We start from the raw sequence: 14,442 nt of genomic DNA on the forward strand, positions 1-14,442 counted from the left end.
AGTCCTAATTTTCTTTGGGGAGTCTCTTTTCTCTCTCTTTTGGGGGAATTTAATGTACATGGGTACCTCATCAGGCTTGACTTGCCGGGACCCATTTCTACATCCACCTATGCTTCGCTTATGGGGGGGTGTTAGTGTAGTTTTTTATTTTTCCTATTTTGCTAGGTTTTTTCTACACTTTTAATAATCTCGCTAAAGGTTAATAAAGCATGTCTTATTAGGTGAATGGTTGTGAGGTGTCACCTTCCTACATGTGAGCATCAATTAGCTATCTTGGGAAGATACTTTGCTATCCTTAGTCTGATAGATGGTTGCTCCTTATTGGTTGGTGTTGCCACCTCCTCCCTCTTCCTAGCCTATATAAGCATGCTACCTGGCTTGTATTTGTATCTCTTGTTTTTGCATCCTCTTAATGCTATTCTGCTTCCAGCATTTGCATTACTCTCTTGGAGACTAACTCTATGATGCTATTTTGATTTTGTATCATTTGCATTCATAGTTTAGATATTTACTCTTTGCACTAGTTTTCTGGCTTATTAATCTTTTCAGATTCTAACACCAAATACCTTTGCACTTTTATCTACCTCTTCTGATAGTAAAATTTTGATGGTTGCAGAGGCTTCATCCACATTTATTTCATAACCAAGTGGCATCAACCATCTTACTCTTGGTGCAGCACCTTGCGCAAATGTATAGTTAGCATCCACAAGAAAATAAATGTCATCATAGTATTTTTCAACTAAGGATATCAATATTCTTAATCTTTCCTTCATTGACTTCTTGAAGTCTTCAAAATAGCTTGTCATTAGAGATTCAAAATTCTCTCCTAGTTGCTCAATATACTCACCAATTTGCACTGCTACTGATCTATTGGTTTTCCATCCCATAGTTCCAAATGAGGGAAATGTATTTTGCACATAAAAGAATATACAAATCAAATTGAGCCAAATTTGCACTGTACACTCTTAGTTTTCTTGATTGCTCCAAGGTTCTCCATCAATTATTGCAATTGTAGCTCTACTAGATCATATGTATGATCTTTCTTTATAATCTTATATCCCACATCCATAGCTATACAAGGAACACTTTTTAATCTATTATATTGATAGAACTTGTGTTATATTACTCTTATAGCAAAATCAATCAATGGATCAGTGATTGTATCTATTGTCATGCCTCTCTTGTTTTGGACAGCTCCAGTGTTCTTCTCAATCACCTCCTTAGAATTACTTCTTGGTGTCTTAGGCTAATCTAGGGTTGGGTAATGAGTAACCCTATGGATTACTCTCTTAGTTATTTTAATAATCCATTGTCCAACCATAATGAACTGTCATGGATTTGACTAAGTACTATCCTAATCCACTCTATTTTGAATACATTTGGAAAATCTAGGGCTCATGTTAATCCCTTTCTCTTAACAATTTTGAACTCTTCCCTTAAAATTCCATTATCACAAAGTTTTTTATATGCCTCCCTAATCTCCATGTCACCAATGCTACTAATCTTGTAGTTGTAGCATTTTCTTACATCTTGCACCATTATTACATTCAACAGAATCATTGATTATGCACCAGAAGGGTCTTGCTTATATGCAATGTTAAGAATGGCTTTGAAAATGGGTTGCTTGGCCTCATTACTTACTAATTGAACATTCAAAACTTCATTCCCTTCTACATTCTTTGAACTAGATGCCATAATGAGAAACTAGGGTTTACAAAATTTTAATCTGTGTAGCTCAGCTCTTGATAAATACCTTGTGAAATGTGATAAACTGGCATAAAATCACTACTTAGATCTTTCTACAACTACTGGGATGTATTTCCAAATTTCTCTTTTCTCTGCTTACTCTTTCTTGAATTTAAAATGATGAAAAATGAGCTAAAATTGATCAAATACACTTTGAAAACCTCGTAATTAATGTTGAGTGCTTACACAGCTATAAGCTTGCCATCAACCAATTTTAGGCTCACTCAGCATCCATTGACATTTCCATCACTTGGCAACCACTATGAGCTTAGCATCAACTAGCTAGATTGCTAACTTGACATCTTCTAATTTCACTTGGCACACATAGGAAATATTTCATGCTCAACAACAACATGAAAAACTCAAAGATTTATTTTGAATTTCTAACAATATCTTGTATCTTTATTTGTGCTAATGTATTCCTTTTAGTACTAGCTTCCTTTGAAATTGATGTATGATATAGCTTTTAAATATCAATCCCTCATACCTTTTGATTTCCTAGTTTGATGAGGTGTGATCATCTGACCCATTAGGTGAAGTGATCCCTTCTCCATTTGATGTGTTGTAGTCATCTTTCTTTTTCCATGTCTTATTCATCTCATTTCTAATGTGTTCAACATCTGTCTTGCCTTTTCCTTTATCAAATTCACAACTTGGTGCTTTTGACCTATTTGGACAATATCTACTAATGTGACTAATCTTCAAACAGCTCAAACATGTGGTTTGACTTAACCACCTTTGATAGTTACCACTGAAGTGTGTCCTAATACAATTCTCAAGAATATATCCATATTCTTAACAATAATGGAAGCTATATCTTGTATTTTAATCCCAGTTATAAGAGTTTTCATTATTCCTTACCTTTGTTTGCTTATTTGATGACAATATGGGTTTTGATCTACATTCAAAATCTCTATGTCCATACTTCTAGTAGTTGTAGCAATATCCTTCAAATATTTGTGTATGTATGGTCCTAGTTCTACATTCATGTGCCTGATGACCTTTCTTGTTGCACTTATGGCAATGAATCATACTCTTATGATTGACATTCTAATTTGTAGTCTTGCTCCTACACACATTAGTAATATGTCCTTTCTTATCACAATTATGACAAGTAGGTTTGGAGTTCTTACCTTTGTTGTTCCTTTCTTTTGCACTTTTGGATGACTCTTCTCCTTTAGTACTTGTGTATCCTAGTCCAGATGTATCATTATTGGATCTAGGAGATCTCAATAATTTCTCAAAGTAATTGATGGCTTCATTTGGTTTATTGAAACTTTCAGCAAATTCCTTTTTCCTCTTTAGGTCACTCTACCATTATTCATTCTGCAACTTCTATGTAGTTATCTCAATGTCCTTGACATTTAATTCATAGTTGGCATTCATCATTTGACTTAGAGTATCCAATTACATGTTGGAAATCTTGGTTATTTTTGATGATTTCTCTTCCAATCTATTGGCCAAAACCTTTTTTTCATCTTCAATCATGGCTTTTTCCTCCATGACTTTCTTCTTTTGTTCAACCACTTCACATAGCAGTATAGCTTGTGATTCTTTCTCTATTTTGAGATATCTGATTTCCTCAACTTAGGCTCTATTCTTTTCCATTAGATCTACAACTACTACATCAAATTCATTTGACTCTCCATCTACAAATAGCTTAGTAGTGTCTATATCTTTGTATTGTGTGTCATTCTCCATAATGGCAATTTATTTCCTTCTCTTTAAAGAATTCTTCAAGTCTTATGTCACTTGATTCAGTTGATGTAATATGAGATGTATTTCAATCTCTTAGTTCTAAATAGTCTTTTCCAACTTGTAGACTTCCATTTTAAGATATTTCCTCAAAGATTTAAAGCTTCTCTTTTAGAGAACAAGGCTTTGATACCAATTGTTGGAATTACAATAGGAAAGGAAAATTTTTGAGGGGGGTGAATCAGTAGTTTAACCTTGAACCCATAAAACTTTCACCACACATCCATCTCATACATTCAATGAGTAAATTGAAATAACATGCAAAGCATATACATCTAAATCATGTAAACATGTAAGAATTCACACACATAACACCAGATATGATTACCCAGAAACCCTCCAAGTGAGAAGGTAAAATTGGGGTGGGGATGACACCCACAAAACTTCACTACTATAGTAATAAAGTATATCTAATGAAGGTTACAATGTTTTGATTATGAGTCATGATCTACCCTGTTAAAGGTCTATCATGTTAAAGGCTTACAAAGACTATTAGGTCTCACCTTGTTAAAGGATTTCAACACCCGATTAGAAGTGTGCCTTGTTAAAGGACTTTAACCTGCAGCTAAGTAAGCACCCTATTAAAAAATTTCATACAACCTGTTAGGACCACTCTGTTAAGAGATTTTGATTGAAATCACCTATTAGAATGTCTTAGCCTTGATCCTATGATTAGCACCTACTTGTCTGATAAGAGATCACCTCTAAAAAATTCTCTTCTTGATCCTTCTCAATCATATGTCTCTATGTTGTATACTCCTCTCTATCCTCTATTTTTCTCTAACTAATTTTGTAATTCAATCTCACTTCATAACTTCTAAGCCACTATGAATGCTCTATTTTTTGCATGTAAACTTCTTTCTTAGTTCCTTCTATTCCTTACATACTCATAGAGAGTTTTGGGTTCCATCCTCCTTATGAATCCTTAGTGACTTAGGGTTAGGTATGAATCTACGATAGAAATTCATCCATTTTGCCACTTAATCCTTCCCATTTTTTGATTGGCTGCATGTGATTGCATAGGGAATCCAACAAAAGATTCATCCTTATCTCAAAAATATAAAAATTCTATCTTAAGTTGACTCAAAAATGGTTTACATAGTTGTTTGTGTCATTACAAACAAATATGTCAAGACTGTGTCACTCAGCATCTGAAGTCTCTAATGCTTGACATGCATTAATTTTTTTATTGTTACTTGGCAACTACATTGCTTGGCATCCAATGTTTACTTAGCTCCTATGTTACTCGGAATATAATATCTTCTTGGCACTTGAGTGACTCAACACATGAGTGGCTCAGCACTCACTATGACTCAGCATTGTCTATGGTTTGCTCAACATATATCACTTGTTCAACATAAACTAAGTAAATGACTTAAGTGTATTGACACTCACTTGTCAAAACCAATCTGAGATAAACAATTTAGATCTCGTAATCATCTATTGCATCCATCCAATGATCCTCTATGGCATCTTCATATTTGAACTATTTTCTTACCAAGTACTAAACTCTGCCAATGTTATTAGAACATGGACAAGGGGAGCTATAATCCTCCAAGGGATATTGATCCCATTCTAACTCAAAAGTCATGATATTCTTCTTCTACTTGACACCAAACAGACCTATAGTGATGGACCATACCTAGGTCTTCTTATGCTATTTCCTTACTCTATCATATGTAGATGAGAGTTATTGTGCAATATCTAGAAAAATAAGTCTATCACAAGGATATCTCAAGAGCTTCCTAGGATTTTTAGTTGTACCCACTACACTTAAGTAAGTGAATGTCTTGAATTGGATGTAGTAGACACCTATTTTTGTAATCTTTGTTCCTACCTCTTCTGACATCCTTTTTTCATAGTCTCCCTCAATGAATTGGATGATTGCAAAAATGAAGGCATTATTGACTATTCTATATTCCTTGTTGTGATCTGAGAGCTTCTTTTTCACTAGCTGGGGGTATACCACATAAAGCCATGCATTAGCATCTTACAAGTTTTCCCTTTTAAAAAACCTTGGGTGGGAAATATTTCGTTCTTGTTGCTAACAGATACACTAAATAAGATGTCATATAGAGCCTTAGGTCATTCTTGACTACCACCAACTATTCATCTAAATTCTCACTGAGAATTATGGCCCAATCAATTAACATCTTTGTCATTTTGATGGTTTCAATGAAGTGTACCATCATTTAAGTATCCTGATGCTAGTAATCCCATGATTCTACTCACTATGGAATGTCTGATATCATCCTTCATATAACCTCTTGTCATATCTACTTTCCCTAATTTTTACCCAAGAGGATTCTTATCAATGAGATATAAGGATTGAATAATTTATGTGGCTTCATCTTCATGCTCTCTATACAACTTTTCTACTTGATGGTATTTTAACCTAATGTACTTATCTACCCTTGGAAGATGGAAATCTTTCTCGATGTTCTTGGGCCTCAGATGTAGGATGATCTCTCCAGTTATGTTTTTCACCACTCTTTCTTTAGAAATAAATTTTTTTGCTAATGCCATAACCAACTTAGAAGATTGTACTAAAACTAGGTGTGAAGCAATGTCTACTAACCCTGCTCTGATGAGTGCAGACACCATTGGGGACCTCTCATTTGGTTTGTTACATAGAACCAAGAATGCATTCTAGTCAATATGGCCTAACTTGGTGTCTCAAATCTTTGAATGGGCATCTTGGAAGCATGATTTTGATGGAACAGCTTGAAATTTGAAGACCAAAAAATTTGGAGTCATCTTTGCAGTGATAGAGGACTAACAAGAAGCCAGTTTATCTACCTAGAACAGGAATCCATTAGTCCAGAAGGTTAAAAAGAAAACCCTAAACAAACCCTAGTTATGAAAAAATAAAACCAGAATGCAAAACTATGACAAAACAACTAAAAACCTATTATTTTACTCTAATAGACAAACTTGGTGCACCTTTCACACCTTGAGGGTGCGCTAGGTGTACCATTTCTAAGAAAAACCCTCAAAAAAATAAGGGGTACCTTGTGGGGTTTGCCATGTGCACACCCTAATTATGCAAGGAAGGTTTCTAAGTATTAAAAAAGGGGTGTACACATAGTGCACCTTATGGATTTTGATATGTGTGCACCCTTATTACACTTAAGAGAAACTTAGTCTTTGAAAGGTGTGAATGTGCGCACCTTGGATAGATGCACACATGAACACCTTTCACTTAGGTGATGTTTGTTCTTTTTTTTAAAGTTTTGTTAAGTTGTTTGAGAAAAGGTGTGCACCTTTCCCACCTTGACTAGGCACACAAGGTGTGCACCTTCTAACATAATGTTTTGTGTGTTGTGTGCAGGTTCTTGAAAATTGGCACACCTCACAAAGTGTGGAGGTGTACCTACCAGAGTATAGGAGAAGAAAATGAAGTGAGGAAGGGGGTGGGTTCCCAAGTTTTATAGGTATGGGATGGGGTGCACCTTTGGAGGTGTACATCTATGCATGTGTGTAAGTGCACTCTTCCAAAGGCAAGTGCTCCCACACTAGTGAACTTAGCACACTAGCGCACCTTGAGGGGTGTGCTAGGTGTGCTAAGTTTGCTAATGTGCCCTTTCACTTACAAAATTCATTTCTTTACCTTAAAATTGTAATTCTTGACAAAAATGAGTTTTTAAGACGAGAGCCAAACTAGGCATAGATACCAAGAAGAACCCTAAAAAAGACTCAAACCCTAGACTAGGGATCTAGAAAGATAAAAAAATATACTAGGGGGTCCCCATTTCTAGGAGAAATGTGCATGTGTTGTGAAACCACAACAAGATCACAACTCTAAAAAAGGGCATTTGGAGTGGATTAAAAGGTCTGACTCTTCAATCCAATATTGTGGTAAGTATATAGTGAAGGCCAACTCCAATCTAGAGGAGAAGTCTTAGTAAGGAGTTTTAGGAGTTTTAAAACCCAAAAAGCACCAAAATCCTTGAAACCCTCAAATTAAGCCTAAAATTGTGCTTGGGTTGTATGGACAAGTTGGGGGATTAAGAGTTACAAAATCTTCAAGTACTCTAAAAAAGGTATCTAGAAAAGTGATTTGTTTTGGCCATTGTTAAGGGATTTTTCAAAATATCTCAATTTTAGTGCATTGAGGGCTAATTCTTATAGCCTTTTTCTAAGAAACTAAGTACAAATTAACCTATGGATTGCAATTAAAATAGGGCTTTGCACTTTCTTTTGGGTTAGTATGTTCATGAGTAACCTAAGGCTTGCATAGGTATTCATTTGACCAAATGGAAAGGTCCACAAAGCATTGGGGTTATTTGTGTATTTGTGGAAGTTTGAGCAATCTTGTACTAACCTATTGATGTGCACCAGTTGAAGAAGTGGGATATCTTTGATAGAATTATTAGAGGCATAGGGTGTGAAAGAAGCCCTATTTGATTAGGTGGAAGACCTAAGAAGATCCTATAGAGATTAGGGTTTGTGAGCAAGATTGGTTGTCACATCAAAAAGTTTGGAAATAAGTGGATGTATGAGTTAAGTATTAAGTTGGATATGTCTACTGAGTGATTGGATGTATTGAATTTATTGGTGTTGATGTTTATGTTTCTTTAATGATGTTAAAAATTTTAAAAGGACTGTGAGATAGCTGGACATAACTGATAACCCCCCCCCCCCCCCCCCCCCCACGTTATCTAAAATTTTGGTATCAGAGAAAGAGTGTGTAAAGAAAGAAGTTTAAAGGTACTTAAGATAAAGATCAAGATGTAGAAGAGAGAGACACCAAATATGAACAAAGATAAATTTTCCTCATGGAAAGATTGAATGAAGCTACAAATTTCAGATATTGAAGATAATGTCACACACTAGTTGGAGAATAAAGATGTCACACCTGCTAGTCCCCTAGTTGTGAAGCAAATGAATGAAAAGAGGACCACAAGAGTATGATGATTGATATTGCATCTTGTCTCAATGACATTGAATTTGATGATGTCAAGATCTGTGCTAATGCTAAGAAAATGTGGGATAAATTGAATGTTGTCTATGTTGGAGATGACAATGTAAGCAGAGCCAAAGAGAAAATCTTGAGAGGTAAGTATGAAGACATGAGAATGAAATAAGGTGAAAATGCTACACAATATGTAAATCAAATCAAGGATTTCATGAGTTTAATCAAATCTACTTGATGTACCATATTGGATTCTAAAATTTTAAGTAAAGTCTTGAGAACTCATTTTCTTGTTTATGTTATAAAAACATTTGCTATTCAAGAAGTAAGAGTTATGCCTAGAAATTATCTAACACTTGATAGTCTAGTTGGCTAGTTGACTACAATTGAGTTGAGCAATTATGATAGAAGTATGGTTACAATTGGAAATTATTTTACGGTTTCACTAACCATCAACAATCCAAATAAAGAAAAGAAAACTAGAGAAGAAAGTGAATTTGAAATTGAAGATCATCTAGATGAGATTGAAACATTTTTTGTAAGGACGTTATCAATAGGTAAAGATAAATACAATGGTAAATTTCCCTTGATCTATTTCAAATGTAATGATCTTGGTCACTTTTCAGCTAAATGTCTTAATCGAGACAAGTATGATAGAAATTATAGCAATGAAAATAAATATTACAACTACAAGAAGAACATGGATTGCAAAGACAAAGGCAAGAAGTCATGCTAAATATATTGCTAAAGAGGAGCATACCTACACAAGTTTTGATGATGACAAGCAAGCACTTGAGATGGTCTATGTTACAATCAAATAAGACCCAAATGGTGAAAGGCATAAGAATGAGACTACCTTAATTTCACATGTTACAAAGAATGACTCATGAATTATTGATAGTGGTCATTCACATCATATGATTGGACATCTAAGTAAGTTTGAAAAATTTAAGGAAATTGATGGTGGTGGAATTGCTATGTTTGGTAGTGATGTTCCATACTACATGAAAGGTAAAGGATCACTAATGTTGAATGATAAGATTAGATGCAATGATGCATATTGGGTTGAAGGACTCAAATATAATCTTTTGAGTGTTTCTCAATTAAATAACTCGACTCTCAAACTAGAATTTAAGAAAAGGAAGGTCAAGATCTTTGATGATAAAGGTAATTTGATTGGAACAAGAGTGTAAACTAAAGATAACTTATTCTACCTTGTGTAGACACCTAAATCTTTTAGAAAATAAAGTATTTTTATTTTCTGAAAAAGTCCCTGATGACATCATCATTTATTAATTAATTAATTATTTAATTTATTTATTTATTTTTATGCCATTAAATCCCTTTATCTCAATTAAAAATATTTAATTAAGGAATCCCTCTCAAAAATGTTTAAATCTTATTTAAACATTATTTCCTTATTTATTAATTATTTAATTAATAAATTGACCAAAAATCTTAAAATAAATAATTACTTTATTTTTTGCGCAAAACTTGGCCAATTTCCTTAAGACCACTAACCTCTTCCAAAATCTTCTAATCCTTCTTTAATTTCAATTAAAGGCTAATCCCACCATTTCCTACCCCTAATCCCAACTCAAAATATTTAATTAAGATTAAATATTAATCCTCATGTTTATTAAAAATATTTTAATAAATATCTCCTCAACCCAAACCCTTGAAATAAATAAAACTGTATTTATTTCCTAAAAACCTTATTTATCCTCATCCTAGGAAGTTCTAGACGCTTCCAAAAAGTCTTCATCCTCTCCAAAGCCTAGACTCTTCTAGAAGATGTCAATCCTTATCTTTGACTCTAATTCTAATCCTAATCCCCCTCCCCCCAACCTTGTCACATTCCCTAAACATGGGTTAAGACTTGCTAACCTAAGCAAAAGCCAACAAATATCTCCTCCTTCACCCACCCTCATTAAATGTCATCCACTTGCCCATTTCTAACAAGCCTAATCTAATCTTAACCCAAGCCTAATCCAAGCCTTAATCATTTGCACATTCCTAAGTCAAGCTTAAGACTTTCTTAATCTAACTCAAGTCAAATATCTCAACTCTCTCACAAATATTCCAACCATAAAACTTTATGAAGCCCACAAAGCCATAAATGACTCTTACAAGTCCATTCATTACTTTTACAAGCCATTATGAGGGTCTTTATGAGCTTTGAGCCTCCTTTGTTGACCTCTCAATCTCTCTTGTTCTAATCAATGACCTTGTGACATGTGTCATTCTCTGATTGGCTATAAGGAAGCACAATCTATGTGCTCTCCTCTCATTCAATCTAAACCTTCCATAAGCTTTCTGCCATTCTTGCATCCTAGCCCTTGATCCCTCAAGCCCTTTGCCTATTTAAGGAATCCTCTCCCAAGCCATTTTATCACAATCCTTGAGCTAAAGTTATAATGCTAGTTTGAGAAACAAAGCCCTTAACCATACCCTTTTAATGCCAAATTGAGAGCTCACAAAGCTACCAATTTTTCATTACCAATCCCCACCATTGAAGCAAACTTGAAGCCCTTTGAGCATACATACCAATCCCTTACTTAGACTCATCTACCAAGCAAAGAGCTAATTCTTATTGGGAGACTCCATTCATTTAGCTCACATTCCTAATTAGGAGTTCCTCTTTTGTCTATCTTATATGTTATATTAGTTTTGTTAGTTAATGCTTTATTTTCTTTAAATAGATTAGTGTTTATTGCTAACATATTAGTGTACACATTTTGACATGCCTGGTGGGACTCCACTATGGGTCATTCATTCATCCATTTCAATCCATGTTTTGTTGTTGTAAACTAACAATCTAACATTTTTTGTTGTTTGAGTGGGTTGTAGGGTGATTCTCTTATTTTTTGCATGTTGAAGGATGCATTTGGGAAGACAACATACCCTCTAAAATCCAAAAATAATTAAAAAAATAAAAAAATCTGGAAAAAACTGCATCCATAAGTTTTGTTCATGCGTAGTGTCATCTTCGCAGATTGGCGTTTGTGCCTAGTGGACTGTCATCTCCAAAGTTTGGCATCTCCTATTGGCTGCGCCACCACCAAACTATCATCTTCACAACCTCAACTATCATCTCTACAGTTCAGCGTCTCCGCCTACTTTTCGATTGTTTGTGTCACCAACTCAACTGTCATCTTTGCAGTTCAGCATCACTGCCTACTTTTTGATTGTCTGTGCTGCCAAACTAAACTGTCATCTCTGCCTCTTTCTCTATTATCTTTGTAGATTGGTGTCTCTACAGTTCAACATCTCCATAGTTTGGCGTCTCCGCCTAGTGAATTGTCCTCTCTACCTGTTATTGTTACCTATCTGCACCATCATCATTTCTATTTTAGCATCTCTGTTCCTGCACTTTTTATTTATTAAATAAATAAAAAATAGTATAAATCAAATTTTAACTTTTGGTGGTTCCATAGAGTAGAGGTTTTTCTAAGCATTTTTACGCCTATGAAAAAGAACAAAAAAAGTTGATTTTATTTTCCCCATAGTTAAGCTTCAATTTTTGAGATTTTTGGGTGACTAATCAAATTGGCTTTTGTAGCTTTGCAGGTTGGAGCATCTATGAAACCACTAACCATGTTTCTTGCAGGTTCTCCTTACATGGTTTAATGCTCTTGAAAAATGAACTTGAATGTTTAAACACTTGCCTTTGAATGTATGTTGCTAAAATGAACTTGAATGTTTAAACATGTGTCTTTGAATGTATGTCTCTTAAATCAATCTTGAATGCCATGGATTAACATCAAGTTTTTCTTGGGATGCATGCTTAAAACAACAAACACAATCTTGAATGCAAAGGTCAATTAATCATTACAATATCTCATACTTCATCTTTTGGGGCATAAAAAGAATCCACATTTTAGAAACTTTCTAAGTTATAAAAATCAAATAAAGACGCTTTGAGTGAGTTTGTTGTTGGACTCACCTCCTTTAATCACCCATCATTCTAACCATTGGTTGCAATCTCAGTGCCATATATGGGGATGGGTCCACCTAAGAGGGTGTTAAGTGCTCCAAAAAAATCAAACTCCACTTACTTGTGTTTTTATTAGTTTTTCTAAGTTAGAAAATTTCTTGAATGCACATTAGTCTCGCTAACACTTCATTTGGGCATAAAAAAATTGAACAAATCTTGACATGGAGGGCCTTCAGGCACGCACTTGAAATCAAATTTCACACATCTTTGTTTTGGGCTTAAAACAAACTCACACCCAATCTTGAATGCCTTAAAGAAAAATCAATCAATACTTGACGTGGAGGGCTTTCGAGCGTGCGAGTTTACTTTTGTTGACCCTAATCTTCTTGGTGTATTCATTCTTCGATCGATTTTACTTTTGTTAACACTTCAAGTTGGAATTGAACATTTGCACCCTAAACATGTGTGTTTGCAAGGTCTAGATCAAAAAACTTAAGCATCAGTTGGAAAAGAACTCTGTCTTTTAGCCCAAGATCATCCAAGTCTTCTCTCCCCTTGTCATCTTTCAAGGCCATCTTGGGTGCATAAGATTAGGATCCAAAATCTTGTTTAAGTTTTAGGAGGCCTGCTTGGGGACTTCATCACCCCTTGGGATGACCTCAACTCCAGCATTCTAGCGGAGTATAAAGATCGGGAGGTGAATGTAAAGACACCTCTCTTGGAATCAAAATTTTGTCACTCAGGCTAAGCCTCAAGGAACTTTATACCCTTGAGAAGTGAAAGAGGAGAAATGGGTTACAACTCCTCTCAGTTGTGTGACATCTTTTTGGTTTCATCTATGGATTTGGGCCTCATGTACCTTGGGTATATCGAGGACTCCCTAGCTAAACCAACTGTCAGCCTTGCAGACAACCATCTAGGGTGTTAATGTGTTTGAAGTGACTGATCGAAATATTTGTAAAACATACACACTCCTTGGCACAAGTATCACATTCTGAGAATCAAAAACTTCTATCTTGTTGTTCCTATCTATTGCTTGATTTTTTATTTGTTGAATGAATGTTTGCCAAACTTGGTCAATCCTAGCTTAGGGCATACTTAGCATAGTCACTGCCTGTTTCAAAAGTTAAACAAGTCAAAGCAAAACAACCAAGATCTCTCAAAGCCAAGCAAATTTAGAAATTTATGTCAGAACAACCCAAACCCAAACAGAAGTTTCACAAAGCCAAACTCAAGCCATCTCAAGTATACCAAGAAATTTCAGCCAAGAAAAAGGAAGTAACACCAAGCCCTCGAATTGCCAAACTCCACAAAGCAGAAGACAAAGCTGTCGACAAAGCCCTTCAAGATGCTTGGTTAGATTGCACTATCAAATTTAGCAAACATCCAAGAGTTAACCCTTCTTATGCCTTACCAACTAGGCATGATTTCTATGATTAGACCCCCTTGTTTCTCCACATCTTCTTGCATAAGCTTCACATTTGCATTAGAGTCATCTTTGTAGGTAAGCCAACCATCCTTAGTCATCCCCTTAAGCATTTTAGTTTGCCATCTCATCTAGGTCTTTGCCTTAGAATCAAACCAATCCCCTCAAACCTAGCTAGCATTCCAAAAATTCTAATTTTCACATCCAAGCCTTCAAAATTGTTGTCACCTTGCCAAAGGTTTTCCATTCCTACCATCTTGTAAATCCGCCAGCCTCACCGAGGTTATCCCTCTAATAGAGCTTTGTCTAGGGTAATCTAACTTTGTCACTTGTTATCCCTCATCACCTTGAGCTAAAGGTTGGGATCCACAAGTGGTCAATCTCATGTCATGCCCATAGGTTCATTTGTCTATCCTCAAGTTGACACCAAAAACCACCAATCCTGCACATAGGAAAGAAAAACTCTCACTTTTTGATAGCATACCCTTGAAGTCTTCCATCCATAGGAAAGCCAAAAATCTTTAGCCAATCCTCCTTAGGTCTGTCATGCAGCTTTGACTCTCCTTAGGAAATGTTTCATCAGCCAATCCAAAATCTATGCTTAATCCAAATCCAACCATGAGCTTCCGTGTTCATCCATATGCAAGACCCCATCCCCATCCA

This window comes from Cupressus sempervirens, chromosome 7 (genome assembly GCF_028749045.1).
Source record: "Cupressus sempervirens isolate cs-2001-9-10 chromosome 7, ASM2874904v1, whole genome shotgun sequence".
Classification (NCBI taxonomy): domain Eukaryota; kingdom Viridiplantae; phylum Streptophyta; class Pinopsida; order Cupressales; family Cupressaceae; genus Cupressus; species Cupressus sempervirens.